Consider the following 23,026-nt stretch of genomic DNA (forward strand, 5'->3'; position numbering starts at 1 on the left):
GTTTGAAGTGCTGTATTTGTTTGAGGTACAGTATTATTTTGAGGTACAGTATTATTTTGAGGTACTGTATTAGTTTGAGGTACTGTATTTGTTTGATGCACTGTATTAATTCGAGGTACAGTATTAGTTTGAGGTGCTGCGTTAGTTTGAAGTGTTGTATTAGTTTGAGGTGTTGTATCAGTTTGAGGTGCTCTATTAGTTTGAGGTGTTGTATTAGTTTGAGGTGTTGTATTCGTGTGAGGTGCTCTATTAGTTTGAGGTGTTCTATTAGTGTGAGGTGCTCTATTAGTTTGAGGTGTTGTAGTAGTTTGTGGTGTTATATTATTTTCAGAATCTGTGTCATTTTGAGGTACTGTATTCGTTTGAGGTACTGTATTAGTTTGAGGTACTTTATTAGCTTGAGATACTGTATTAGATTGAGATGCTGTATTAGTTTGAGGTATTCGATTAGTTTCAGGCTCTGTATCGGTTTGAGGTATTTATTAGTTTGAGATGATGTATTAATTTGAGGTACTATATTAATTTCAGTTTCTTTATCGTTTGAGGTACTTTATTAGTTTGAGCTACTGAATTAGATTAAGATGCTGTATTAGTTTGAGGTTTTATATTAGTTTCAGGTTCTGTATCGGTTTGTATTAGTTTAAGGTGTTGTATTTGTTTGAGGTACTGTATTAGTATGAGACGATGTATTAGCTTGAGGTATTGTATTAGTTTCAGATTCTCGATACGTTTGAGGTACTGTATTAGTTTGAGGTACTATTTTAGTTTGAGAAACTCTATCAGTTTGAGGTGTTATATTAGTTTGGGGTATCTGTATTATAAGGAAAGAGTTAATCTTTATATTGAATTAATATTAACCTTTAGCTTTTGCCTCTTAAGGAAGGAAGTATAAATCTCTGTTGGGAGAATGAAACTACAATAATAAGACGGATTTGCTTCATTTTATATGCATGCATATGTTTAACATAGAGACGAGTCGATTCTGAAGTCCAGAAACGCTTGGATTGCAGCTGATATCATAATACTCGTAAGTTAATTGTCCTTTTGATATAAACAATTCTCTGACAATCATAACAAGGCCTTTAAATCATTCAGAGCTGGTGTTTATGTGTGTCAGACAGCATTTTGTGCTATTCGTCTTACCAACTTCACAGGGAAGCAGGAGAGGTGTGACATCTGTACGATTGCTCCGTATCATTCCAAGCTGACGCAGCGGGAAAGGGCTGTACTGGTGAGAGATAAAAAACATTCTGCTCTCTGGTCAATGGGAAAGGCCATATGTTTCAACCAACAAGTTCAACAGTTCTAGTTATAATTAATGCCCGAAGCAGAACACCTGGCTGTGCGGAAGGAGCCTGTTTGCACCACAAGGCGACATCTGGTGAAGGAGTGTAGTTCGGTGATGAGGGAAGTGAAACTCTGATAACATGGAAAATGCTGGAAACCCTCAGCAGGTCAGGCAGTATCTGTGGAGAGAGAAACAGAATTAATGTTTCAGGTCAATGACCTTTCATCGGAACCAAGTTGGCCAGTTGTGTTAGGTAATAGTATGAAACATCGGAATTGTTTCAGTCATATGTGCTGATTTGGGGACTTTTCTGTCTTTGGACGTTCAAGATCAAAAGTAAAATAAGGGCTCGTCCGGGATCTCTCACATATTTGGACAAACAACCCCAAAGCTAGAATCATACCCCTGGACCAACGAGCCTACTGATAAGGACCAGTGCACTCAAGAGCCAGCCATCGTAAAACCCTTTTTGTTGGCTATCCTTGATAAGCAATTATGAGGACAGGTTGCATAGACCAGACTTGCATTCCCTTGAGTATAGAATATTAAGGGGTGATCTAATTGAGGTGTTTAAGAAGATAAAAGGATTTGACAGGGCAGATAGAGACGATTTACTCTGGTGGGGAGAGTCCAGAACAAGGGGGCATAACCTTAAAATTAGAGCTTGGCCGTTCAGGATTGATGTCAGGAAGCATTTCTTCACACAAAGGGGAGTGGAAATCTGGAACTCTCTCCCCCAAAAAGCTACAGAGGCTGGGGGTCAATTGAAAATTTCAAAACTAAGATTGATCGATTTTGGGGCGAATTCGGGAGTTTAATAACTTTGACATTTTTTCCCTGTGACTTGTATCGTTTCGATCGACGAAATGATGGCGAAAAGAGTCAGTGTAAATAGAGTCAGCAGTTCATGTTTTCCCGAGACACTTCCTTCAGACCGGAGATCGAAAAGTTTGTCGTTTCCACAGTATAGCGGTTATCATGTTCACCAGTTACACGCAGAAAGTCCCCAATTCGACCTCGGAGGGATGCATTTTGTTGGGCCTTGCTCCCCACAAACCTCCAGGGTCGAGTTTCTTCAAGCGTGAAAGGGGCGACAAATCTTTTTAAATTTAACAGCGGATGCACCAGATTCATGTTATAATAAGCACGAAACATTTTTAAGCAGACTCCTAAAATAAAGTATGTAAAATGGGAAGGGAGAAAAGTTCATAACATGCAAAGCACAAAGATTTATTGACGTTTTAATTGTCACTTGGCAAACAAGTTAGCATTTCCTTCAGTGTGCAACAGAACGTATTAATGGTGATTAAAGAAAACATTAAATGTCTCACAGACTTCAATTATTTTTGTGCAATGAACTATTCCCAACCACAAGGGAAAACCGCATCAAACATATATATTTAAGTATATAATAAGTATATATACATATATAATCCATGTCGTGAGTGGAGCTCGTGACGCAACTGTAGTGCATCTGATTCCCCATCAGAAGACTGTATATCAAAATCACTATTTATCTTATCATTCATAGGAGCCTGGATAATTTCGGAATTAATGCTTTTTAACAATAAACGGAACATTGGTCACCAGTTCTGCGGTGTCAGGGAGGGACGCGTCATTTAAAAATAAACGACTGGTGGCGGTGAGCAAGTTAAGGCACAGCAGGTGTTGGGACAAGTGAGTGAACCGCCTTAGTTCAGTTGGTTGTTGCTTAAATGCCCGGGTGCTTGATTCTGACAAATTGATGGGCCCGAGGGAATTTTACAAGTGATGGTCATTGCTCCCTGTCATTGATAATTGAAATGAAATGTTAATCTGGCAAAGCCGGCGAACAAAATATTAAACTAGCGAAACAAATGCTGAGCAAAATTAATTGCAATGTTTGGGGGGAAGTGCAGCTGAAAAGCAGAAGATCTGAATGGAATGATCAATGATTGAGCGGAATACATTGCTCGACTTGTTACTCGATTGCCTTCCACACCATGGAATTCAGGAGAACCTGTTTCATGGTTTGTACTGAACCCTTGGAGCGGAGCCAACAGCCGGCTCGCTGCAACAACAGACAAGGAACTAACAGTTTCCTCAGGCTTGGCTAGCTCAGTCGGTCGAGGCATTCACCTCCTGATCGTGTGTGCGAGTTTCAACTTTTACGCTACACGTTTACGGACCCCAGCGCTCCATTTTCGCTGAAATGGAGAATTACGACGCCACCTTTTTCTTGATATCACAATTGCTGGCGTGCGACGGAAGGGGTCCGTGTGACGTTCCAGTCAAACCCCTCGTCCGGGAACGCAACGATTTTAAAATACTCATCCTTGCTTTCAAATCCCACCATGGCCCTCGCCGCCTCCCTATCTCTGTAACCTCCTCCAACCCGACAACCCTTCGAGATCATGTGGCTACAAGAGTAGGTCAGAGGCTGGGTATTCTGCGGCGAGTGACTCACCTCCTGACTCCCCAAAGCCTTTCTACCATCTACAAGGCACAAGTCAGGAGTGTGATGGAAGACGCTGCACTTGCTTGCTTGGATGAGTGCAGCTCCAACAACACTCAAGAAGCTCGACACCATCCAGGACAAAGCAGCCCGCTTGATTGGCACCCCATCCACCACCCTGAACATTCACTCCCTTCACCACTGGCGCACTGTGGCTGCAGTGTGCACCATCCACAGGATGCACTGCAGCTGCAGCAACTCGCCAAGACTTCTTCGACAACACCTCCCAAACCCGCGACCTCGACCACCAAGAAGGACAAGGGCAGCAGGTACATGGGAACAACACCACCAGCACGTTCCCCTCCAAGTCACACACCATCCAGACTTGGAAATATATCGGCCGTTCCTTCATCGTCGCTGGGTCAAAATCCTTGGAGCTCCCTTCCTAACAGCACTGTGGGAGAACCTTCACCACACGGACTGCATCGGTTTAAGAAGGCGGCTCACCACCACCTTCCCAAGGGCAATAAATGCTGGCCTTGCCAACGACGCCCACATCCCATGAACGAAAAACAAATCTCTGTGCTCCTCCAATTCTGGCCTGTTGCGCATCCCCGATTTTAAACGCTCCACCATTGGCGGCTGTGCCTTCAGCTGCCTCGGCCCTAAGCTCTGGAATTCCCTCCTTAAACCTCTCCACCTCTCTCTCCTTTAACACATACCTTAAAACCTAACTCTCCGACTAAGCTTTCGGTCACCTGTCCCAATATCTCCTGATGTGGCTTAGTGTCACGTTTTTTTTAATAACGCTCCTGTGAAGCACCTTGTGACGTTTTACCACATTAAAGGCGCTATATAAATGCAGGTTGTGTCCTCTGGTTATCGACTCTCCTGCCAATGGAAACAGCGTCTCCCCATCGATTCGATCAAAATCCACTCATAATTTTGAACACCTCTATTAAATCTCACCATAACCTTTTTTTGCTCCAAGAACAATCCCAGCTTCTCCAGTCTCTCCATATAACCCATCCCTGGACACGATGCAAGGCGGAGGGTTGCAACCAGGTTTGCAAATTATTGCCATTCGGGAGCTGGACAAATCGAAAGGAACCGAAATGACAAACAGCTTTGTGAATCTGTAGATACGCTTTGGGAAACGCAATTGGAGGCGAGTAAAGGACTGACCAGACAGGCGGCCAAGACGCATCTGAGTCGGCATGTCCCCCTGGAACAGTTACTCTGATGTTATGAGTGAAATTAAGAGGTCGGAGCCATTGAAAGCGCTCCCAGTTACTGCAGATCAGGGATCAAAACCTGACATCAGCGTCAGGACGCTCAGAATACTTTTTTTTATTCGATCATAGGATGTGGGCGTCGCTGGCGAGGCCGCCATTTATTGCCCATCCCCAATTGCCCTTGAGAAGGTGGTGGTGAGCCGCCTTTTCAACCGCTGCAGTCAGTGTGGCGAAGGTTCTCCCACAGTGCAACGAACTAACAGACAAAGCACCGCTGGGCGCGCCGGTTGCAGGAGAGCTGGTTGGCGGTGATATCGACGCTGTGAGCGAGACCAGACCGTTTCCATGTTTCCACAAACAATGTCCCATCCTTTGTTTCTGGAGAAGGAGCACTGATAGTGGTCAATTGCATTTCTGTGGCTGCAACATGTAACTTTGGCTAGGTGACACGCTGCTTTAGTGTATCTTGCAAATCAAAACACCGGATGGTCTCTGTGGCGCAATCGGTTAGCGCGTTCACCTGTTGATTGAAAAGTTGGTGGTTTAAACCCACCCAAGGACGAAAATTCCACCTTTTTTCCACACTTTCTGGTTCATTGCTTCATTCTGATAGCCCTGAAGCCGGTGCCAGGTTTTAATTTCTGATTTGTAGTAACTGGGAGCACTTTAAATGGCTCCGATCGCTGAATCTCTTTTCAAGTTTTCCAATGTGTGATTTGGCTGCAAGAAAACACTCTGTGATCAATGTCATCTGAGCATGCCTGATTCGCCATAATTTACACTGCGGTCGGATATCAGGCACATGAAAAAAACAGTGAAATGTTTGTGTGGGCGCGATGCTCTGGGATTCCCTGCCTGACCATCGCCACCGATCCTTCTCTGCAGCCTTCCTAAATACAGCGCAGTAAATGTATCTCTGTGAAATGAGCTCCTGGACAGCAATGCGGAAATTAGTTTGGCTGAGGGTTTATGTCCCTAACACGGCGACTCAGCCATCAGGTTTCCGTAGTGTAGTGGTTATCACGTTCGCCTCACACGCGAAAGGTCACTGGTTCGAAACCAGGCAGAAACATTTTGAAACCTTTTTCCCATTAAAAATGATTAAATATTTAACGATTCACACTGCTGATTAAATGTGAACAAAGTCCATATCTCCCAACCCTGTGATTGCAGTCCGCTGGGAGCAGGCGATGAAAGCCAGCGTGATATTGGTCTCACACCCCGTGGGACCTGGCGGAGATTTGATCAGCCCTATCTATTCAACCAATAAATGAAATGGTGTTTGAGAAACATTCATATATATAATAACATCCAGTATCCTGTCTTCAGAGTGCGTGGCGCAAAAGTCTGACTCCAGATCAAAAGGCTGCGTGTTCACATCACATCGGGGTCACTGTTTCTTTCACCGCTCATATGAGACTGGATAATTCCCGAATTAAGGTTTTAATTGCCTTTTCACAAAAAAACAGATGTTTGGTCTGAACCTCGACTCAGTGCCTACCCAGTGGCAGGGAGGGGAACGCCTGATACCCTCATTTATTCCATGCAACAAACTGACAAGAAAACTAGTATTGATTCAAAATCGACCTGCAGATGGACACACACAGAAAAAAGACAACCACAGAAACAGACAGCAATTACTTGCATATATACATATATATATATATATCGCCTTTAACGTGGTGAGACGATTTAAGCTCGGTGAACTTGCTTCAGCTTTCTGAAATGTCCTTGTCCATCCTTCAGAGATCACGGGAAATATATTTTTTGCCTTTCGAAAAAAGACGCGAAAAGCAGAGACATGATATGTTTTCAATACGGCTGGTGAAATGGCCGGGCTATTATGAATTAGTAGTCGCATTTGAAACATTTAATGGCGACTACCTAAAAATCACTGAGTGCAAATTTGAAATCACGGTTACTATTTATTTAGGTCTGAAAGAAATAACAATAAACATATCAGTCAGTGCCCGCGGTGAGACGGTGATGAACTTGTTTGCTGCGAAGTTCACCGCTGGGCTAAAGTTGACGCCATTTAAAAGACGCGAACCGACTCAATGTAAAGGATGAGCTCATAACCAACAGGTCCCGTCAACGTCAAACACCTTCTTTCTTGTTCAATAGAGCGAGCAGAGCGTGTACATCATCAGACGCCAGCAACTTGAAGCAATGGAACAGATAAAGGCACAGATGCAAGTTCCAAATCTTTTCAATGCAAAGTTATTTCACTTTACTTAAAGTGCCGTGTGGCTGAAAACGGGTCCCAGATGATTTGCGTTCACTCGTGACTTGGTTTCCAGTGTTTGTCCGTCAGGTTTGCAATTCAATTTGTATTGGATATTGAAGATATTTCAGGATGATTGCACAACATACCATGTGTAAAGCAACCATCTTGATAACTTCAATCATCTCACACTCTACATCGACGCTGCAGAGGCCCCAGCATCCCTTTCAATATTGTTTTTCTTAACTCACAGTTTTCAAAAGGGAATTGGATAAACGCTTGGATGGAAACATTTTCAGGGGTCTGGGGAAACAGCAGGCGAGTGGGACTAACTGGACAGCTCTTTTAGAGAGCTGGCACAGGCACGTTGGGCCGAATGGCATCCGAATTGCGCTGTCTTATTCTATGATTCTATTAATAGATCAATTTCCGCCTTTCACTGAGCCTCCCTAAATGGAGCGCAGTAATCGTGTCCCTGTGAAATGAGCTCCTGAACAGTAATACGGAAATTAGCGTGGCTGAGCGGTTTGAAACTCTGGTCAAGCACCTTACAGGAAATTTCCTCTCTGAGTTTGATTAGTTTATCAATTATCTCCCCACCTTTCCATCTTAAATGTCTTTACATATTTTTTTGATCTCTTCTTCTACTGTCATGCCCACAATACTAGTCTCCCTGGTAAATACTGAAGCAAAGTGATTATTTAATATTTCTGCCATTTTGCTGTCATTGCCTGTGAGTTTGTCGTGTGTATCCCTTAGTGGCCCGATTCCAATCCTAAACTTTCTTTGGCTGTTGATGTGTCTAGAAAACTTTGCTTTTTATGATATTCCTTTTTGCCTTTCTAATAGTTCTTTAGACTTATTTCCCAGCCTTTTCAAATTCCCCTCTCTCCTTTATTGTCTCGTCTGTGCCTTTTTCTTTAGTTTCAATTTTGCCCTTATTTCTTTATTCATCCCTGGTGTGTCATTTCTGGCTCGTTTGTTCTTGCTTTTCAGTGGGATGTATTTCTCCTGGACTCTATTGATCATCGTTTTAAATGTTTCCCACTGCTGTTCTATTTCTTTGTCCAGGTAATTAATATGTCAAACATTTCACCGTTGGAAACTTCTCAAGTTAACTATGCATGACAAAGCCAGTTACTTTTGTGGGAGGAGTTAATCAACTTGGCAGAAAAATCAGCTGCAGCCCAATTCACAAATAAAATATTTCCACGTCTTCGTAAAAGTAAGGAATGTCAGAAGTGGGATTCGAACCCACGCCTCCAGAAGAGACTGCGACCTGAACGCAGCGCCTTAGACCGCTCGGCCATCCTGACCACCAAGCTCAGGTTTCATTCTGCATTATTTCTGCACTGTTGGCCAGTGAAAGCAGCATAAAAGTTTAAAATGGCACTCGCCCAACGTGGGCTCGAACCCACGATTCTGAGATGAAGAATCTCATGCTCTACCGACTGAGCTAGCTGGGCCGAAAGGCTTTTAACCGCCCTATCTATTATTGCAGCAAGCAGGAGAAAGACTCCATTTCAAATTATTGGAATTAATTCTGAGGGACAGGATAAACTGTCACTTCGAGAGGCACGGACGAATCAAGGACAGTCAGCATGGATTTGTTAAGGGGAGGTAGTGTTTGTCTCACCTGATTGAATTTTTCGAGGAGGTGACAAGAAGGATCGATGAGGGTAGTGCAATTGATGTAGTCCACACAGATTTTCGCAAGGCTTTTGAAAAGTTCCCACATGGTAGATGGGTCAAATAAGTAAAGGCCCATGGAATCCAAGGGAATGTGGCTTGTTGGATCCAAAATTGGCTCAGTGGCAGGAAGCAAAGGGTAATGATGTTTTTGCGGCTGGAAAGCTGTTTCCAGTGGGGTGCCGTAGGGCTCGGTACTTGGTCATTTGCTTTTTGTGGTATACATTAACGATTTGGACTTAAACGTAGGGGACATGATAGCGAGGAGGAAAGCTGTAGACTGTGGGGGGTTCAGGCAATTTTCTGATAACAAAGCAATCAATCTATCTCTGAACGAATTTTGAACGAATATGTGTGTTTGACCCGGCACAGGCACGATGGGCCGAATGATCTCCTCTTGTGGACTAACATAATACGATGATACTAATTGTTGTCAGATGGAAAAGCAACACATTCCAAATAAGAGCAGATACAGGAAACTCGTCTAACCGCAGAACAGCACGGTGAGATATTGTATTTGAGAAGGATGAGGAGGGATAGTTTATCATGGTGGTCGTCACATAGGGTATCATTTGTAACTTTGATAAGGACCATTTCATGCTGCGACAGGGGCGGAAAACTAATCGGAGAGATTCATCCCGGGTGCGGCCCCATCGTGCGCGGTGAGACGGAGGGGGGCGAGGGGAAGTGTCAGAGCTGGGGCTCACCGGCGGAAGCAGCATAAAAGATTAAAACGGTACTCGCCCAACGTGGGGCTCAAACCCACTACCCTGAGAGTTTTTAAAGAAAAGGGGGAGCAGCCACTGTCGGCATCTCTTGCTGTACTTGAAACAACACATTCCACGTACGAGCAGAGAGAGGACACCATTCAATTGCCCATTGTGTTAAACAAAATGCCATCGTTTTCCGTGGTTTGGTGGTTCCCGGTTCGATTCAGGGGAGGAGCATTATTTTGGAACTTGGTCTCCACAAACATCCCGATCGATTTTCTTCTCCTGCCAAAACGGGAGAAAGTGGCTGCTCCCTTATTCTTTGAAAGCTGCATCTTTTACTTCATTAAACAGATAACTTTGAGTGAGAGAAAACTGATCCACAATGACGCTCATTTCAAGTTTATTCCCTTTTAAACTGGAAGGATATATTGGCTTTGAACAGAGTGGCTTTTGAAAGGAGCTAGTCGGGTGGGATCGACAAACCATTTCTGCTGGTGGGGGACAAGGGAACCGAACCAACCATCCACCAAGTTCTCCTGAATTCTGAGGTGCAATGGGGAACCGACCAACAAAAGCCCTTTCATTGACCGTGGAGGTTCATACAATTTTCTGATAACAAAGCGCTCAATCTATTTCTCTTGTCTATTTCCCGATGTTTCCGGATACTGTCTGCATCTCTGCCATGTGTTTATCTCACTATGTGTCCACATGCAGGGTGGTTTTTGAATGAAGACGTGTGATTGTCTTCTGTTTGTTACATTAAATAAATAGAGGGCATCAGTTGCTTCACTCCCTGACACTGGGGAAACAGAGGCAGACTTTAGAGCAGGGTTCTTTTACTTGTGAAGACGCAAAGAAAACATTTATTGCAGAATTATACAAACCAATTTCAAGGGTAAAAACGGTGACCCCGACGTGGTTTAAACACACAACCTTCTGATCTGGAGTCAGACGCGCTACCGTTTCGCCACGAGGCCTGGGTGCGGCAATGGGTGTTTGTTTTTCTCAATGTTTGCCAAGCACCGCTTTATAGCTCCGATATCGGTGGAATGGGTTGGCTTTCAAATCCCCGCCCACTCCCACCAGATGTCAGGAAGCATCAGAAGTCGCCTTCACCTGTCAGCGGCAGCATGGCGCTCGCTTCCATCTCCTGCTGTCAGCGGACTGCAGCAAATCCAATTACATTCATCCTGCACCCAGAATTATCACATCACATGAAAAGGATGTGGGAAACTGCTCAAGATACATAACAGGAGGGGAACCTTCTGAAAAACACTTAGACTTTCGGTGTTTAGACTTCGATTCGAACTGCGAAAAAGAACGTGTGAAAATATAAACTATGGGTGTGATGTTTATATATCAAGTGAATGTTTGTAACGGATTTCTCCCGTTACTCTGACAACTAAGGGTTGTTAATCCATCAACAATGACTTCCGCTTGATTTTAGCACGAGTGGTTACAAAATAGCAAGTTTAATAGATTGACTTACAACAGAGTTGCACTACTGAGTTGCACTAATGTCTTCAACATTATATTCAACAGTATTATTATTATTATACAACTGTCGACAGATTACATTAATGACAAGCAATTAACACAACCTGACCTGTCTACGAATCCAGGTGTATCAGACCTGACCTTTGCGGACAGCCTGTGGCAATGAACTTCTGACTGTCCCCGATTGAGAGCTCTAACATTTGAGAAGGGAGCATGCACTCTCTTTATACGATTCGGCTGCATTGTTCTGTACGGAAGCACCACTGATCTTAGCTCATGGTCGTAAACCATCCGACTTTGCTGACTCTCAGAAACCACCAAGGATTGTTTCATGTCTTAGTGCTTATTTAGCATTTCTCCGTCATCAGGTTTTGGATGTTTATACTAGGTTAGCACAACCTGGAGTTCAGGTGTCCAGGACACTCAAGTTTCTCTGGACATCAACATTTAATAGTTTCTCACCATTTCAAAAATATTCTGTTTTTCTGTTCTTCCCACCAAAGTGAATGATCTCACATTTCCCCACATTATACTCCATCTGCCACCTTCTTGCCCACACATTTAACCTGTCTTTATCCCTTTGCAGACTCTTTGTGTCCTCCTCATAGCTTACTTTCCCACCTAGCTTTGTATCATCTGCAAACTTGGATACATTACACTCGATCCCTTCATCAAGTCATTAAAAGTCTTCGACAGGTATATAAATAGCAAACAGGTAGTAAGAGGAGGGGTAAGACCGATTAGAGACCAAAAAGGAGATCTATGCATGAGGTACTAAATGAGTATTTTGCATCTGTCTTTACCGAGGAAGAAAATGCTGCCTAAATCACAGTAAAAGGGGAGGTAGTTGAGATACTGGATGGGGTGAAAATTGCTAAAGACGAGATACTAAAAAGGCTGGCTGTACTTAAAGTCACCTGGTCCGAATGGGATGCATCCTCAGTTGCTGAGGGAAGTAAGGGTGCAAATTGCAGAGGTACTGGCCATAATCTTTCACTCCTCCTTCGATACAGGGTTTGGTGTCAGAGAACTGGAGAATTGCAGATGTTACACCCTTGTTCAAAATAGGGTGTAAGGATAAACCCAGCAATTACAGGCCAGTCAGTTTAACCAAGGTGGTGGGAAGCTTTGAGAAATGATAATCTGGGACAAAATTAATAGTCATTTGGACAAGTGTGGATTGATAATAGAACGCCACTGTGGATTTGTTAAAGGCAAATCGTGATTGAGTTTTGTGATGAGTTAACAGAGAGGGCTGATGAGGGCAATGTGGTTGATGTTGTGTTTCTGGCCTTTCAAAAGGCGTTTGAAAAAATGCCACAAAGTAGGCTTGTCAAAAGGGGCGATAGTGGCTGCTTCCTTATTCTTTAAAAGCGCATTCTCTTATTTCAATCAACAGATAACTCTGAGTGAGCGAAAACTGATCCACAGTGGCGCTTATTTCAAGTTTATCCCCGTTTAATCTGAAAGTATATATTGGCCTTGGAAGGAGTGCAGCACAGATTCACCAGGTCAGATGGAAGTGTTAAGGGAGAAAGTGAACTGCTGACTCCCACTTCTGGGGGATATCCCAAAGCGCTTCATAGAGGTGTAATCAAAAACATAAAATCATAGAATCGCAGGAGGCCATTCGGCCCATCGTGCCTGTGCCAGCTCTTTAAACTAAATGGTGCAATTTTAAAGGGGGTGCAGGAACAGAGAGACATGGGGGTATACGTATACAAATCTTTGAAGGTGACAGGACAAGTTGAATGGATTGTAAAAAAAAAAATTCCGGAATCGTTGACTTTATTAATAGTGGCATAGAGTACAAAAGCAAGGAACTTATGCTAAACCTTCATAAATCACTGGTTAGGCCCCAGCTGGCCACCACACAATTCTGCCCACCACACTTTAGGATGGATGTCAAGGCCTTGGAGAAGGTGCAAAGGTGATTTACTAGAATGGTGCCAGGGATGAGGGACTTCAGTGAGGTGGAGAGACTGGATAAGCTGGGGTTGTTTTCCTTTGAGCAGAGACGGTTAAGGGGAGATTTAACAGAGGTGTTCAAAATCATGAACGGTTTTGATAGAATAAATCAGGAGAAACTATTTCCAGTGCCAGAAAGGATGGTAACCAGAGGACACAGATTTAAGGTCATTGGCAACAGAGGTGAGATGAGGAGAACGTTTTTCCGCAGCGAGTTGTCATGATCTGGAATGCACTGCCTGAAAGGGTGGTGGAAACAGATTCAATAATAACATTCAAAGGGGAACTGGATAAATACTTCAAGGGGAAAGTTTTGCAGTGCTATGGGGAAGGGGAAGGGGAGTGAGTCTAATTGGATAGCTCTTTCAAAGTGTTGGCACTGGCAAGATGGGCCGAATGGCCTCCTTCTATGATGTTTCCATGCTGTGATTCTATGTTATGGAGGATTTTCTGATGCAGTGGATATTCGGGGCAGAGGACCAAGTGGGGATTGAGCTCGACGGCAAGTGTATACAGTTCGTTCAAAGGACTGAAGCCGATGGTTTCATTCTTCCCGTCGTTTAGCAGCAGGAAATTACTCGGCAATGCAGGCGACTTTTTTGCCTTCATTCATGGGATGTGGGTGTCAATGGCAAGGTCAGCATTTATTGCACATCCCTAATTGATCTTGAGAAGGTGCTGGTGAGCCGCCTTCGTGAACTGCACCTTTCATTGACTGTGTCATTGACATTTTCTGGATAGAGAGAAACTATTTCCGCTGGTTGGGGATTCTAGGACTAGGGGCCACAGTCTAAAAATTAGAGCCAGACCTTTCAGGAGTGAGATGACAAAACACTTCTACACACAAAGGATGGAAGAAGTTTGGAATTCTTTTCCTCTAACGGCAATTGATATTTGCTTAATTACGAATTTTAAATCTGAGATCGATAGCTTTTTGCCAACCAAAGCTATTAACGGATATGTGCCAAAGGCAGGTATATGGAGTGAGATCACAGATCAGCCATGATCTTATCAAATGGCGGAGCGGACTCGAGGGGCTGAATGGCCTTCTCCTGTTCCTGTGGTACATTTCCCCAACTGTCTGCTCTCGCCATAGTTGTTGCCTTGTGTTCAAAGCATATTTTCGTGCAAAGCTCGGTTGAGGGATGAGCCGGTGGGCGTCAAAACGTGCCGTGGATCGAGACCGGGTTGCTTTTTGCGGGAAGAGCAAATCAACTGGGCCGAAAAATCAACTGCAGCTCGAGCGACAAATAAAATAGTCGTCAAAATAACTGATGTCAGATTCGAACCCATGCCTCCAAAGGAGACTGCGACCTGAACGCAACGCCTTAGACCGCTCGGCCATCCTGACTAATAAATGACTTCATCACTCGCCACTCTTTCCACATTGAGACCCCCCCCCCACCCGCAGAGAAAGTTTCACTCACTCCAGTGCTTGGTGAGATGAATGCTGCTGTGAAGGCTCGGTGAGCGGGATGCCACCTCCCGGGTTTTCCTGAGCCTATTGTACTTTATTCCTATTTAATCACGGGAATATCCGCAATCAGGAGCTAAAAAGAATTAAAAGCTGAATCACAGAGAAGGAGAAATCCATATTACATCTGATAAGCCAGTTAACAGAGCTCCCTGGTGGTCTAGTGGTTAGGATTCGGCGCTCTCACCACCGCGGCCCGGGTTCGATTCCCGGTCAGGGAATCAACTTTTGAACACTTGTTATATTCGTAGCATGAACTTGCTCAAAGTCTGTGGGAATAAAGAAAAACAACCATTGTTTTCATCACCATTAATTAACCGATAACGTTATTTTGCAGAATGAAAGGCTACTGAGGGAAATTGGAAAACTTTAATAATTTCTTTTGTGCGATGAGCTTTTTATCCCTTCTCATTTTACACACTGTATTTTTAAGGGCTCGGTTTAAAATGTTCAATGCTCGTGAGACGACGAATCTGTGTTAAATTTAACAGGACCAGATATTCCACAGAGAAAAAATGAATTTGCCCCAACATAATGTTTCTGCCCAGGATTGAACCGTGGAACTATCACGTGTAAAGGAAACGCAAAAATCGCCACACTACGGAAACTTCTGTTTTGGTTATCAGCCAGAAGTTAGAATGACTGCATTGATTCTCTTTCATAACTATTCAATTGATCGAAGTTGCACAAGTCACAAAAGAAAAATGTTCATTTAAAAGTTATTAAACTCCCAAATGTGGCCTGCCTTGTTTGGACAGGGGTTTGACCCTGACGTCACAGACTCAACAAAACATATTCTCAACATTTCCATTGGGAACAGGAGGAGGTCATTTAGCCCCTTAAACCTGTTCTGCCCTTCAATGAGATCAGAGATGATCTGAACCTCAAATCCATTGACCCGCCTTTACTCCCTATCCCTCGAAACCCAACAAAATCGATCGATCTCAGTCTTGAAAGCTTCAATTGACCCCCAGCATCCACAGCCTTTTGGGGGACAGAGTTCCAGACTTCTACTGCCCTTTGTGTAAAATAGTGCTTCCTGATTTCGAATCTGAATGGTCTGGTTCTAATTTTAAGGTTATGTCCCCCTCGTTCTTGATTCCCCAGAGGAAATTGATTCTCTCTCTCTATTCTATCGAATCATTTAAAGATGTTAAATACGAGCCGAGTGTATGCAGCCTGTCCTCATAATTTAACCTTTTTAGCCCCGGTAACATTCTGGTGAATCTGCTCTGCACCCCCTCCAAGGCCAATCTATCCTTCCTGAGGTGCAGTGTCCAAAACTGAACGCAGTTACTCCAGACGCAGTCCAACCAGAGCTTTATATAACTGGAACATAACTTCCACTTCTTAATATTCCAGCCCCCTGAGATAAAGGCGAACATTCCGTTAGCCTTTTAAATTATTTTTGGATCCGTCCGTTAGCTTTTACTGATTTATGTAAATGAACCGTTAATTCTCTCTGCTTCTCCACAGTTCCTAGCTTCTTACCATTTGGAAAATACCCTGACCATAGGTCCAAAGTGGATTACCCCACATTGAACTCCATCTGCCATAGTTTTGCCCACTCACTTAATCTATCAATGTCCCTTTGCTACTTTCCACTCGCATCCACACGACTCACTGTACCACCTAACTTAGTGTCATCAGCAAACTTGAATATACGACTCTCTATTCCTTCATCAAAGTCATTGATAAATATGGTGACAAGCTGAGACCCCAGTTACAGAGGCCTGCGGGACACCACTAGTCGCATCCTGCCAATTGGAGTATGTACCCATTATCCCTACTCTCTGCCTCCTATCTCCTAAACAATTCTCTACCCATGTCAATACATTGCCTCAAGTTCCATGCGCTTTCATTTTTGCCAACAGTCTCTTGTGTGGAACCTTATCAAATGCTTGTCGGAATTCTATATTAATAATATCATAGGAACAGAGGAGCATCGGAACATAGCCTTTGTACGTAGAAGTGTTTTCTAATCTCACTCCTGAAAGGTCTGGCTCTAATTTTTAGACTGTGCCCCCAAGTCCTAGAATCCTCGACCAGCGGAAATAGTTTCTCTCTGCCCATCGTGCGTGTGCCAGCTCTCTGAAAGAGCTGTGCAGTTAGTCCCGCTCGCCTGCTGTTTCCCCATAGCCCTGAAAAAGTTTCCATTCAAGCGTTTATCCAATTCCCTTTTGAAAACTGTGAGTTAAGAAAAACAATATTGAAAGGGATGCTGGGGCCTCTGCAGCGTCGATGTAGAGTGTGTGATGATTGAAGTTATCAAGATGGTTGCTTTACACATGGTATGTTGTGCAATCATCCTGAAATATCTTCAATATCCAATACAAATTGAATTGCAAACCTGACGGACAAACACTGAAAAACAAGTCACGAGTGAACGCAAATCATCTGGGGCCCGTTTTCAGCCTCACGGCACTTTCAGTAAAGTGAAATAACTTTGGATTGAAAAGATTTGGAACTTGCATCTGTGCCTTTATCTGTTCCATTTCTTAAAGTTGCTGGCGTCTGATGATGCACACGCCTCTGCTCCCTCTATTGAACAAGAAAGGAGGTGTTTGACATTGACGGGACCTGTTGGTTATGAGCCCATCCTTTAAATTGAGTGGGTTCGCGTCCTTGAAACGGCGTCAGCTTTAGCCCAGCGGTGAACTTTGCAGCAAACAAGTTCGACACCGTCTCACCACGGACGCTGACTGATATGTTTATTGTTATTTCTTACAGACATAAGTAAATAGTAACCGTGATTTTAATTTGCACGATGTGATTTTTAGGTAGTCGCCTTTAAATTTTGATAGTCCGGCCATTTCACCAGCCGTGTTGAAAACAAGAAATGTCTCTGCTTTTCGCGTCTTTTTTCGAAAGGCAAAAAATATATTTTCCGTGACCTCTGAAGGATGGACAAGTACATTTCAGAAAGCTGAAGCAAGTTCACCGAGCTTAAATCGTCTGACCACGTTAAAGGCGCTAAATATATATGCAAGTAGTTGCTGCCTGTTTCTGTGGTTGTCTTTTTTCTGTGTGTGTCCATGTGCAGGTCGATTTTGAATCAATTCCAGTATTCGTGTCAGTTTGTTGCATGAAACAAATGAGTATCAGGCGCTCCCCTCCCTGCCACTGGGTTGGTATTGAATCTGGGTTTTGACCAAACTTCTGTTTTTTTTTGTTGAAAAAGCAATTAAAACCTTCATTCTGGGATTATCCAGTGTCATGTGAGCGGTGAAAGAAACAGTGACCCCGATGTGATGTGAACACGCAGCCTTTTGATCTGGAGTCCTGGATTTTTATTATCCAGATGAATGTTTCTCAAACACCGATTCATTTCTCCCACCTTGGTTGAATACATCGGGTTCATCAAATCTCCGCCAGGTCCCACGGGGTGTGAGACAGTATTGGAAGCAGCCTTCACTCCCAACATGACGCTGGCTTTCATTGCCTGCTCGCAGCGAACTGCAATAACATGGCTGTGAGATATGGACTTTGTTCACATTGAATCAGCAGTGTGAATCGTGAAATATTTACTCCTGTTTAATGGGAACAAGGTTTTAAAATGCTTCCGCCTGGTTTCGAACCAGGAACCTTTCGCTTGTGAGGCAAACGTGATAACCACTACACTACGGAAACCTGATGGCTCAAGCGCCGTGTTAGGGACATAAACCCTCAGCCAAACTAATTTCCGTATCATTGTCCAGGAGCTCATTTCACAGGGATACATTCACTGCGCTGTATTTCGGAAGGCTGCAGAGAAGGATCGGTGGCGATGGTCAGGCAGGGAATCTCAGAGCATCGCGCCCACACAAACATTTCACTGTTTTTTTTTCATGTGCCTGATATCCGATGGCAGTGTAAATTATGGCGAATCAGGCATGCTCAGGTGACATTGTTCACAGAGTGTTTTCTTGCAGCCAAATCACACATTAGAAAACTTGAAATGAGATGAAGAGATCGGAGTCATTTAAAGTGCTCCCATTTACTGCAGATCAGGAATTAAAACCTGGCACCGCCTTCAGGGCGATCAGAATGAGGCAATGAATCCGAAAGTGGGAAGAAAAAGGGGCAATTTTTGTTTTTGGGTGGTCGCGAACCACCAACTTTTTGATTAATAACCAAATGCGCTAACCGATTGCACCACAGAGACCGTCAGCTAGACTGTCTTGCAAGATACACTAAAGCAGCGTGTCACCTAGCCAAAGTTACATGTTGCAGCCACAGAAATGCAATTGTCCACCATCAGTGTTACTTTTCCAGAAACAAAGGATGGGACATTGTTTGTGGAAACATGGGAACGGTCTGGTCTCGCTCACAGCATCGATATAACCGCCAACCAGCTCTCCTACAACCGGCGTGCCCACCGGTGCTTTGTCTGTGACGAAGGAGCACTGTGGGAGAACCTTCGCCACACTGACTGCAGCGGTTCTAGAAGGCGGCTCATCACCACCTTCTCAAGGGCAATTCGGGATGGGCAATAAATGCCGGCCTCGCCAGCGACGCGGCGCCCACATCCCATGAACAAATAAAGATGAAGTGTTGTGAGCGTTCTTGCGCTGATGTCAGGTTTTGCTCCCTGATCTGCAGCAACTGGGAACGCTTTAAATGGCTCCGACCTCTTAATTTCAAATACAGAATCAGAGTAACTGTTCCAGGGGAACATGCCGACTCAGCTGCGTCTTGGCCGCCTGTCTGGTCAGTCCTTTATTTGTCTCCAATTCTGTTTCCCAAAGCGTATCGACAGATTCACAAAGCTGTTTGTCATTTCGGTTCCTTTCGATTTGTCCAGCTCCCGACTGGCAATAATTTGCAAACCTGGTTTCAACCCTCCGCCTTCCATCGTGTCCGGGGATGGGTTATGTGGAGAGACTGGACAAGCTGGGATTGTTCTCCTTCGAGCAAAAAGAGGTGAAGGGGAGATTTAATAGAGGTGTGCAAATTATGAGGGGATTTTGATAGAATGGATGCGGAGTAGTTGTTTCCATTGGCAGGAGGGTCGATAACCAGAGGACACAACCTGCATTTATATAGCGCCTTTAACGTAGTAAAACGTCACAAGGTGCTTCACAGGAACGTTATTGAACAAAACTTGACACTAAGCCACATAAGGAGATATTGGGACAGGTGACCAAAAGCTGAGTCGGAGAGTTAGGTTTTAAGGTATGTGTTAAAGGAGAGAGAGGCGGAGAGGTTTAGGGAGGGAATTCCAGAGCTTCGGGCCTCGGCAGCTGAAGGCACGGCCGCCAATGTTGGAGCGATTAAAATCGGGGATGCGCAAGAGGCCAGAATTGGAGGAGCACAGAGATTGTTTTTATTCGTTCATGGGATGTGGACGTCGTTGGCGAGGCCGGCATTTAGTGCCCATCCCGAATTGCCCTTTAGAAGGTGGTGTTGAGCCGCCTTCTTGAACCGATGCAGTCCATGTGCTGTTATGTAGTGAGTTCCAGCGACGATGAAGGAACGGCCGATATATTTCCAAGTCAGGATGGTGTGTGACTTGGAGGGGAACGTGCAGGTGGTGTTGTTCCCATGTGTCTGCTGCCCTTGTCCTTCTAGGTGGTAGAGGTCGCGGGTTTGTGAGGTGCTGTCGAAGAAGCCTTGGCGAGTTGCTGCAGCTGCAGTGCATCCTGTGGATGGTACACACTGCAGCCACATTGCGCCAGTGGTGAAGGGAATGAATGTTTAGGGTGGTGGATGGGGTGCCAATCAAGCGGGCTACTTTGTCTTGGATGGTGTCGAGCTTCTTGAGTGTTGTTGGAGCTGCAATCATCCACTCCTGACTTGTGCCTTGTGAATGGTGGAAAGGCTTTGGGGAGTCAGGAGCTGAGTCACTCGCCGCTGAATCCCCATGCTCTGACCTGCCCTTGTCGCCACATGATCTGGGAGGGTTGTAGGTTACAGAGGTAGGGTGGGGCGAGGGCCATGGTGGGATTTGAAAGCAAGGATGAGAATTTTAAAATCGAGGCGTTCCCGGACAGGAGGTTTGACTGGAACGTCACACCGTCCCCTCCCGTGTTTACTTCCACAAACGTACATTGGGACAGGGCTTGGGCGGATTTTTCTGTGTCTCACTCGGGGCCGCTGAGTCTACTGCAGTCCCCCCGATCACCAACTCACCCAGTTTGTACATTTAAACCGGAAAAAGTGCCTTGCAAAGGGCAAGAGATGAAGGCAAGGCTGGAACCTTTGACAAAAACATTGATTATCCACCAGCGAGGTTTGTGTACCTGAATCGCTAACTCTTCTTTCAAAGCTTTGACATTCATTGGACGCCACGCGGTACCTACAGACTTGTCTCTTGCACTCACAGTGAAGAGGAGGGCCCCTTTCACTCGCACGCCAGCATTTGTGATATCAAGAAAAAGGTGGCCGAGAAATTCTCCATTTCAGCGAAAATGGAGCGCTGGGGTCTGCTTATGAGTGCAGCATAAAAGTTGAAACTAGCACCCACGATCCTGAGGTGAATGCCTCTACCGACTGAGCTAGCCAAGCCTGAGGACACTGCTACTTCCTTGTCTGTCGGGCCCATCAATGTGTCAGAATCAAGCACCCGGGCGTTTAAGCAACAACCAACTGAACTAAGACGGTTCACTCACTTGTCCCAACACCTGCTGTGCCTTAACTTGCTCACCGCTACCAGTAGTTTATTTTGAAAGGGCGCTTCCCTCCCTGGCACCGCAGAACTAGTGTCCAAAGTTCCGTTTATTGTTAAAAAGCATTAATTCCCAAATGATCCAGGCTCCTATGAATGGGAAGATAAATAGTAACTTCGACGTAATTTGGACACGCAGCTTTCTGATTTGGCGTCAAATGCGCTACCGTTGCGCCACGAGGTTAACTGATGGCATTGATTATATATTTATATATACTTATTACTTACTTAAATATATATGATTGATGCAGTGTTCCCTTGTGGTTGGGAATAGTTCATTGCACAAAAATAATTCAAGTCTGTGAGACACTTATTGTTCTTTTCAATCACCATTCATACGTTCTGTTACACACTGAAGGAAATGCTAACTTGTTTGCGAACTGACAATTGAAACGTTAATAAATCTTTGCGCTTTGCATTTCATGAACTTTTATCCCTTCCCATTTTACATTATGTATTTTAGGAGTCTGCTTAAAAATGTTTCGTGCTTATTATACCAGGAATCCGGTGCAGCCGCTGTTAAATTTAAAAAGGTTTGTATCCCCTTTCACACTTGAAGAAACTCGACCCTGGAGATTTATGGGGAGCAAATCCCAACAAAATGCTTCCCTCCGAGATCAAATCGGGCATTTTCTGCATGTAACTGGTGAACACGATAACCGCAACACTATGAAAACGACAAACTTTTCGGTCTCAGGTCTGAAGGAAGTGTCAATGGAAAACATGACCTGCTGACTCTCTTTACACTGACACTTTTCACGAACATTTCATCGATCGAAACTATACAAGTCACAGGGAAAAAAATTTCAAAGTCATTAAACTCCCGAATTAGCCCCAAAATCTATCAATCTCAGTTTTGAAATTTTCAATTGACCCCCAGCCTCAACAGCTTTTTAGGGGAGATAGTTCCAGATTTCCACTCCCCTTTTTGTGAAGAAGTGCTTCCTGACATCACCCCTGGACGGCCAAGCTCTAATTTTAACGTTACACACCCTTGTTCTGGAGTCTCCCCACCAGTGGAAATAGTCTCTATCTGCCCTGTCAAATCCTTTAATCATCTTAAACACCTCAATTAGATCACCTCTTAATATTCTATACTCAAGAGAATGCAAGTCTAGTCTTTGCAACCTGTACTCATAATTGCTTATCAAGGATAGCCACCAAAAAGTGTTTTACGATAGCTGACTCTTGAGTGCATTGTTTTGTATCCGTGGGCTGGTTCATCCAGGGGTTGATTCTCGCTTTGTGGTTATTAATCCAAATATATAAGAGGTCCTGGTTCAAATCCCGGAGAAGCCCTTATTTTACTTTTGACCTTGAACTTCCAAAGACTGAAAAGTCTCCAAATCACCCCACATGAGTGAAACAATTCCCATGTTTCATACTATTACCTAACACAACTGCCCAACTTGGTTCTGATGAAAGGTCATTGACCTGAAACATTAACTCTGTTTCTCTCTCCACAGATTCTGCCTGACCTGCTGATGGTTTCCAGCATTTCCGATGTTATCAGAGTATCACTTCCCTCATCACCTAACTACACTCCTCCACTAGATGTCGCCTTGTGGTGCAAACAGGCTCCTTCCGCACAGCCAGGTGTTCTGCTTTAGGCATTAATTATAACTATAACTTTTGAACTTGTTCGTTAAAACATATGGGCTTGCCCATTGACCAGAAAGCAGAATGGTGTTTATCTCTCACCAGTACAGCCCTTTCCCGCTTCGTCAGCTTGGAATGATACGTTGCAATCAGACAGATCTCACACCTCTCCTGCTTCCCTGTGAAGCTGGTAAGACGAATAGCACACAATGCTGCCTGACACACATACACACCAGCTCTGAATGATTTAAAGGCCTTG

The 23,026-nt window shown here is 44.3% G+C and overlaps 5 non-coding genes across 5 annotated transcripts; 2 read left to right on the forward strand and 3 right to left on the reverse strand.

Annotated features, from left to right (window-relative positions):
• The first annotated feature begins 5,956 nt into the window (after window positions 1-5,956).
• On the forward strand, window positions 5,957-6,029 carry trnav-cac (transfer RNA valine (anticodon CAC)). Its single transcript has one exon. It is a non-coding gene; the product is annotated as a tRNA-Val (tRNA).
• A 2,385-nt stretch (window positions 6,030-8,414) lies between these two features.
• Window positions 8,415-8,497, reverse strand: trnal-cag (transfer RNA leucine (anticodon CAG)). Its single transcript has one exon. It is a non-coding gene; the product is annotated as a tRNA-Leu (tRNA).
• A 78-nt stretch (window positions 8,498-8,575) lies between these two features.
• Window positions 8,576-8,647, reverse strand: trnak-cuu (transfer RNA lysine (anticodon CUU)). The gene has a single exon. It is a non-coding gene; the product is annotated as a tRNA-Lys (tRNA).
• Window positions 8,648-14,671: 6,024 nt separating this feature from the next.
• Window positions 14,672-14,743, forward strand: trnae-cuc (transfer RNA glutamic acid (anticodon CUC)). Its single transcript has one exon. It is a non-coding gene; the product is annotated as a tRNA-Glu (tRNA).
• A 3,336-nt stretch (window positions 14,744-18,079) lies between these two features.
• On the reverse strand, window positions 18,080-18,152 carry trnav-cac (transfer RNA valine (anticodon CAC)). Its single transcript has one exon. It is a non-coding gene; the product is annotated as a tRNA-Val (tRNA).
• Window positions 18,153-23,026: the final 4,874 nt, after the last annotated feature.

This window comes from Heptranchias perlo, unplaced genomic scaffold (genome assembly GCF_035084215.1).
Source record: "Heptranchias perlo isolate sHepPer1 unplaced genomic scaffold, sHepPer1.hap1 HAP1_SCAFFOLD_47, whole genome shotgun sequence".
Lineage (NCBI taxonomy): Eukaryota > Metazoa > Chordata > Chondrichthyes > Hexanchiformes > Hexanchidae > Heptranchias > Heptranchias perlo.